Raw genomic sequence first — 7,357 nt, 5'->3', positions numbered from 1 at the left:
AGCATAATGGGTTAGTTCAGGCGTAACCCAGAGCTTCCTCCAATATGCGACTGGTCGAAAGCTAGCTATGTCCTGACTTTTTTGACATCCTTAGTCTGTTAATTTTGATTGAAAAGGATAGTGGATGGATAAAAGAGTGAAGATTTTTTTTTTAAGGTCTTAGCAGTAGGAAGAGGCTTTTGGGTGAGTAAAAAGGAGTTTTGGAGGGAAGGAGTCAGATGGGAGAGTTTAGAAACGTTTGCTTTAGGGGATCGGTGTAGTAAAAAGAGGTGTCAGGTGATGCAAGGAGGGGTAGAGCAGGAGAGAGTCTAGAAACGGTTATTTTGGCGATCATAGTAGTGGTATGGGTTTGGGATAAATGATAGAGTGGGTGTAGAGGATATATTGATAGATGTATAGGATGAGAGATAGGGTAGTGCATTAGAAGGAGTAGTAAAAAGAAGTTTGAGATGAGTCAGAAGGTTGGGCTAGAAGATATATAGAGCGAAGTATAGGCTGAGAAATAGGCTAATGCATTGGAAATTCTAAATGAGAAGAAAGTGATAAATATATAGATCCATAAGTACATTGAAAGTATATAGGTACATAAAGGAAGTAAGCATATTTAGATCAAATATATTGATAGAGGCACAGGATGAGAAATAGGGTAGTGTATTGGATATGCTTTTTCAGGAGAAAAGTAACAGACACACAGATCCAAGTACATGGAAGGTACATAGATGCACAATGGAAGTATGTACATGTAGACCAAAGATGATTTTTATTTATGGATGAATATTATTATTATTATTATTTTTTATTTTTTTTTCTCTTAACAACATAATTATTTTACATGTTTTATAAAGTAATACACAAAGATAGGTACATATCTATAGTGAAAACAAATGCTTATATACAGAGGGATATGCTGTAAATGTCTTTTTCCGCATGGTGCTTATGGGGGAAGAGCCAGATCTTGAGTCGTTTTCTGAAGATAAGGTGGTTGTCGGTGGATCTTATGTTTGGGGTAAAGAGTTTCATAGTTTGGCTGCTTGAACAGAGAAGGATGTGCCACCCATGGTTTTTTTCTTGTATGGTGGGATTTTGTGGCGAGATGCTCCTTTAGAGCGGAGGTTCCTTTGTTGAATGTGTTTGGTGATTTTATTCCTGATGAAGAGTGGTCCTATTCCATGTATTGCTTTGTGGGTAATACAAAGCAGCTTGAACGTGGATCTTCTGGCAACCGGTAACCAATGCAGGGCTTTGAAGGCAGGGGAGATGTGGTCTCGTGGTTTGATATGCAAGAGTAGTCTGACAGCCGAGTTCTGAATCCGTTGTAGTCTTTTCATGGTTGTTAAAGGTGATCAGTGGTAGGGGATATTGGCGTAATCGAGTTTGAATAGAACAAGGGTGATGGTAGCTTGACCTTGTGTGGAAATCCCAAATGAGGGAAAATTCGTTGCAGCGTTTTTATAGTAGCAAAGCTTGATCTTGCTAGTTTATCCACTTGGACATTCATCGACAGCTTGGAGTCCATGGTAATTCCAAGGTTTCTTACTTCCTTCGATACTTTAGGCAGTGATCCCAGTTCATCAGGCTATGTGACAAGCGGGTTGTAATTTTTACAATCGCCACACGTAAGTATTTCAGTTTTCGAAGCATTCAATTTGAGATGGCTCCAAGTCATCCACTGATCCACGGCTCTGAGACAGCTGAAAATTGGTGATTTTCCAATGTCTTTGGGGCATTCCAGTTGAAGGAGTATTTGTGTATCATCTGCATAGTTGTTGCACGTGAGGTGAAATTTATTGATCAGGACTGGTAAAGACTTCATGTAGATGTTGAAAAGCATGGGCGAGATGATAGAACCTTGAGGTACCCCTGCTTTTGTGGAGTACGGTTTGGACCACAAAGATGGGGTGTGGATGACATTAGTTCTGTTTCGAAGGTAGGACGCAATCCAGTCTAGAGCAGTTCCCTCTATGCCGGCTTCATAAAGTCTTTGTTTCAGAGTGTCATGGTCAACCGTGTCAAAGGCAGCTGAGAGGTCCAAGAGAAGTAGCGCAGCAACCCCGTTGCGGTCAACTGTATTCTTTAGGTCATCCCAGATGGCAAGGAGGGCAGATTCAGTGCCTCTTCCCGGATGGAATCCTGTTTGGAAATCTGAAAGTATGTCATTCTCTTCAATGAATTGTGACATCTGGGCGAACGCTGCTCTTTCTATCAGTTTCCCCAGGAAAGGTCCATTTCTAATGGGTCTGTAGTTGTCAGGGTTCAGCGGGTCCAAGTTTGTTTTCTTCAGTAAAGGGCGTATGTATGACTTTTTGAGTTCTTCTGGAAATATTCCAGTAGTTAAGGAATCGTTGATGATTCTTGTTACTGGAATGGCAGCAGAGGTTGTTAAAAAAATAGTCTTGAAAGTTTGTGGTGGACAGGGGTCAGAAGGGCTGCCGGCAGGCCTGCTTGCTTTGACCAGGTCCATAAATTCATCATGTGAGATGTGTTAGAAGGAACGGAGAGGCTTGTTTAGAGCATTCTTGGAGAGTTGTTTTGTACAAGGGTTAGTGCTGGTGCTTTGTTTCTGTTGTAAGTACGAGTCCAACGTGTCTGCTTTGTCCGTGTAATGATTTGCCAGTTTGTGAAATCTTGAGTAACAGGATGAGTTTCTTCTAGGCAATTTGGTTTTCGAAATTCATTGAGTATTTTATAGAATTCTTTATTTTCACATTTAGCGTTTTGAATTCTGTCTGAATAGTACCTTTTCTTAGCTTTTTTGATAGCCGACTTATATAATCTGTTAATTTTCTGTAGGTGAAGTTTGTCTTGTTTGGGGTTTGTTTTGAGCCAGGTACGTTGCAGCTTTCTAATTTGTTGTTTTATGTCTTTTATTTCTATTTTTCTCCAAGGCGCTTTTTTTCTTTTGTTCTGTTGTGTGGTTTTGAGTGGTATCAGGATTTCCAAAGCTTCCTGTAGCCACTCATATAGATTCTGAACAGAATTTATGGTTTCCAGATTTATACTGGATGTTAGTTGTGTTTCCAAGTGTTCCAAATTGAGTTTGTTCCACGGCTGATAGGTGGATGGATGTAAGGTAGTTTTAGGTGAGTCGCTTAGCGTTGTTTTATGTTGGAAAAAAAGCAAGTGGTGGTCTGACCATGTGACTGGAGTTATAGTTTGAAAGGTAGCTAGTTCAGTATTAGCAAAAATGACATCTAGGATATGTCCAGCGGTGTGTGTCGGATTGGGGACAATCTGATGCAAGTTCAATGCGTCTAAGCCGGTGATTATTGTTTTTGGATGGGTCATATTGGTTTTATCAAACCAAATGTTAAGGTCACCCAGAACGCATAGGTTGGAGTGTATTGTTATAAGGTTTGAAACTGTGTCTAGAAGTGCGTCTGGGAATGTTGCCTTGCTAGGTGGAGGTCTGTAAAGGAGCAGGAAGTTACAGGTGGAAGACGGTGTAGGATTGCATCTTGTTAGAAGAGCCTCACAATTCTTTATGGAGATGTTGTCAACTTTAGGGATATGTATGGTTTGCCTGAATACAACATCTAGACCACCTCCTTTTTTGGCTATACGATTTTGGGTGATTATTTGATAGCCTAGAGGAATGGCTTCATGCAGGGCTGGAGCCATCTCCTCTCCCAACAATGATTTGGTTATGAATAGTATGTCTGGTTTTGCATCGGTGAGAAGGTCGTAGATGTGATGCTTGTTTTTAGAGAGGGATCGAGCATTTATTAGTAGACAGTGTAGAGAGTGTCCTTTGGTGATAGTGGGACTTTGTTTTGTAGAAGAGTGATCAGTATTGTGTGGGTGTGTAGCAGGTGTGTTTTTAGTGCTGGTATTAGCTGTATTAGGATAGCAATCGTGTAGCTGTTCTTTATCGTGTTCCTCATCCAGCATGCTAAGAAGACATTTTGATGGGTCTACATGTGTATGTGTTGGAGATGGTGTTTGAGACCAGGCAATGCATCATTAGAAAGAGAATTTATGCTGCAAGAGGTGAATAAATGGCAAGATGTGACGGTGACTAGAGAAAAGATCCTAAATGGACATCTGCAATGAATCAGGAGTTCATGGCACTCCAGTTGGAGGTACATCAATGGCATCTTGTCATGCTGAACATTTATCATACGGGTCCTATGCATACCTTCACAAGAGCAGAAATGATAATGTTCTATATACAGGATTCGAGCCATGGAAGCTGGGATGACGGGCGGAGCGATATAATGTTTTTCAGCAGTTTTTATAGCTACCTTAAAGATGTGCCTTTGCATATTTGGTTAGTAGTTGTACATGTGAGGCAACTGCTTGCCAGTGAGTTTTGTAACTGACGATGTGTTTTTGAGTTCCCCCTTGATCTTGGTTTCATTCCCCTTCCTCCCAGGTCATCTCTTCTTTGCTTGCAGAAGGAAAGGTGCTGGTTCTCTCTGAGTTTTTTAGGTGGACATTATATTGGATAAGTGATTCAGCATCCCATCTGGAGAAGTGTGGCTCAGGGGTTAGAGGCGGCAGACCCGGAAGCTGAGATCGGCCCTGGACCAGGGTTCAATTCCCCACCTCGGCGGGTCTTGGGCTCAAAAATTCCACGGACTCGATAATTCTCGCTCCGGTGCCTTCTCGACTCACGGGTTCACACTCTGCGACTCTGGGCAATAGCTTGCTTAATCTCCACAACGGCCCCTCGTGGTGGGATGCCTGGCTTTCACCTTGTGGATACCCTGCCGGGGTTATCTCACAGGGGAATACCAGGACGGGTTCCCTAAGCAAGCGCCGGGAAACCCTTTGTGGGTAGCTGTGCGCTATATAAGCTCAAATACATTTACATCCCCGGGATTTGAAATGGTTGAATATACCATTAATAAAACATGAAACCCTGAAACGGATACTGTAGATGCTCTATCTAGTACTGCTCATGATGCAATGCGGCATGTTAAAATTAAGCTTACCTTTTCTACTCTTCAACCTAAATAATGACCATCCCAAAACTAAGAGAGGTGGTGGGAAGTGATGTAAATTCATGAGAAGTACTGCCAACGTAGATAACTATAATTATTGTGTATGAAACCTTTTCCCTTTTTCTGTCCCATATTCTGTCCGTACTCTGCAGTCCTTAGGTAATGTAACAACTGGTTATATTGTAAAGCGCTATGACACCTTCGGGTAAAGTACGCGCTATATAAAACCCCACAAATAAATAAATAAATAACAGCGGCTCTGGAAATTCCCGCAAACCACAGAAAACTTTGAACACAGGTCAGCTGACTAGCCCAATACATCCTAACTCCTCCCACCAGCCGGCTGCAGCAAGGCTGGGCCAGGTCACGCGGTGTTTACCGTGGGAGCGCGGTCACATGACGTAGTCGTCTGCAGCGCGAGGCTCAGGGCTGGGATTCTCGGCAGTGGCGTCACTTCTCTGTTATAAAATCCCAACCGCGCTGCGCTCGCGCACTCCCGGGTCAGGCAGCGTCGCGCTGGGCTCCCTGCGAACGTTCCATTGAGCGCAGCAACAGAACAAAAAGGTACGTGAGATGCGGTTGTCCGTTCAAGCACCCGACAAGTGCTGCCACGGGAGCAATCACGCACGGGGGACTTTAATACCATGTCGACCTGGGTGTGGTGTAGCCTTACCTACATCTGTTGAATGGGGTCTGCACATTCGTATTGAGGTTTCTTTCGACCTATCAGTAAAACATCGGGAAACTGGGATTTGGGGGCTGTGCATTGTGGGACTTGTAGTACGGTTGTTGAAAATCTACGAGTGGTGTAAGATGTTGAAAATTACTTTGCAACTTTGGTCATTTTTTTTTCGGAGCTGTTCACGACAGCGCGAACTTTATTTATTAATTTTAAAGATGAAGAGGTGTAAATAAATATTTTGAGGCTGTTTTAATGGGCAATTTAGTAGATATTTTTTTTCTTTTGTACATGGATTGTAATCCCAGCTCCGGTTTTGACAAAGTGATTCTGGGCGCTCTCACCTAAAAATTGTAAACACAATTTAAGTGCAGTACTTACCCCTCTCTTCCACTCACCACTATGTCGAACACAACTAGCTCTCAGCACTCTTGGTCCCTGGCTATATTCAATCAACATATAAATACCATTGTATCTAACATATGTTTCAGGAATAGTTAAAAAGCTAATGCTGGTTATCTGAGAAAATATCTCTGATCAATGGACTCTAGGAGTATTTGATGTTCATTTCACATGGGTGTTTGTGTAAATCGGTAACATCTATTAACATGGACGTCAGCAGTTCAGCCTGTCGTGGCATCTCTCACGCGCCACAAGGTTGTTTCTTTATTTCTCTACGGTGCACTTCCTTATATTTCCTGAGTTGAGTAACTTCCAATGCCAACGGATTTTCTTTTGCCACCAGTTAGTAAAGCGAAATGCTTGCAGGGCCCACAGCACTTGGCGCTGGGCAGACAAACGAGAAGAACCAGTACGGGCATGTTGATATTACGTAAAGGGATGTCTGTCTCCGTCTCCGTCACAGTCTCACAGAACAACTATAGGAGAAATTCCAGTCGATTTGTTGTGCACGATTTCACTAAATGCTGTTGCCTCAAACAATGGTTTAGATATTGTAGGTAATCTGTATGGTCAGTTGATACAGCAGAACTTGGTCTGGAGGGTCGGGCCTACGCCCCTAAATCTTGTATGTTCTAACCTTCTCAGAATTTCTCGAATGGTAAAACGTCGTCCTTGAAAGGTGACCTACATTGTATACTGACCCCTGAGTGAAAAGATTGAAGATACCTGGGTCAGAGCTAGTTGGGACATTTTCCCAGCTGCTACTGGAATGCATGGGTGATTTCTCAGTGGTGGTTCAGTTTTTCAACAAATGAAATGAATGAAACTTATATAGCGCACGACTTACCCTGGGGCATCTCCGCGCTTGCTTAGGGAACCCGTCCTGGTATTCCCCTGTGAGATAACCCTGGCAGGGCATCCCCAAGGTGAAAGCCAGGCATCCCGCCGCGCGGGGCCGTTGTGGAGATTAAGCAAGCTATTGCCCACAGTCGCAGAGTGTGAACCCGTGAGTCGAGAGGGCACCGGAGCGAGAATTAACGAGTCCGTGGAATTTTGAGCCCAAGACCCGCCGAGGCGGGGAATTGAACCCTGGTCCAGGGCCGAACTCAAGCTCCAGGTCTGCCGCCTCTAACCCCTGAGCCACACTTCTCCACAAATATTGCAATGGCTATAGTAATTTCTCTTTAAAAGAAAGTAGCAAAATTACAAATGCATGATTCATTTTCTAAAACTTCTCAACAATGTCATTTCATAAAACATCCATGCTATAGGGCTGGCTATAAAACTATGCTGTATGGCAATGTTATGTAAGTATTACAAGTAGATAGCGTGG

General features: G+C 43.0%; 1 protein-coding gene across 1 annotated transcript in view; it reads left to right on the top strand.

Moving 5' to 3' along the window:
• The first annotated feature begins 5,313 nt into the window (after window positions 1-5,313).
• CTSB (cathepsin B) overlaps window positions 5,314-7,357 on the top strand; it is an 80,360-nt gene continuing 78,316 nt past the window's right edge. Inside the window, exon 1 of the mRNA XM_086926191.1 lies at window positions 5,314-5,507. The gene's annotated coding sequence lies outside the window, so the exon portion shown is untranslated. The remainder of the gene's footprint in view (window positions 5,508-7,357) is intronic.

Source organism: Lissotriton vulgaris, chromosome 6 (genome assembly GCF_964263255.1).
Source record: "Lissotriton vulgaris chromosome 6, aLisVul1.2, whole genome shotgun sequence".
Taxonomy (NCBI): domain Eukaryota; kingdom Metazoa; phylum Chordata; class Amphibia; order Caudata; family Salamandridae; genus Lissotriton; species Lissotriton vulgaris.
Note: the sequence above shows the minus strand (reverse complement) of the source record. Positions and strands in the feature narration are given on the sequence as shown.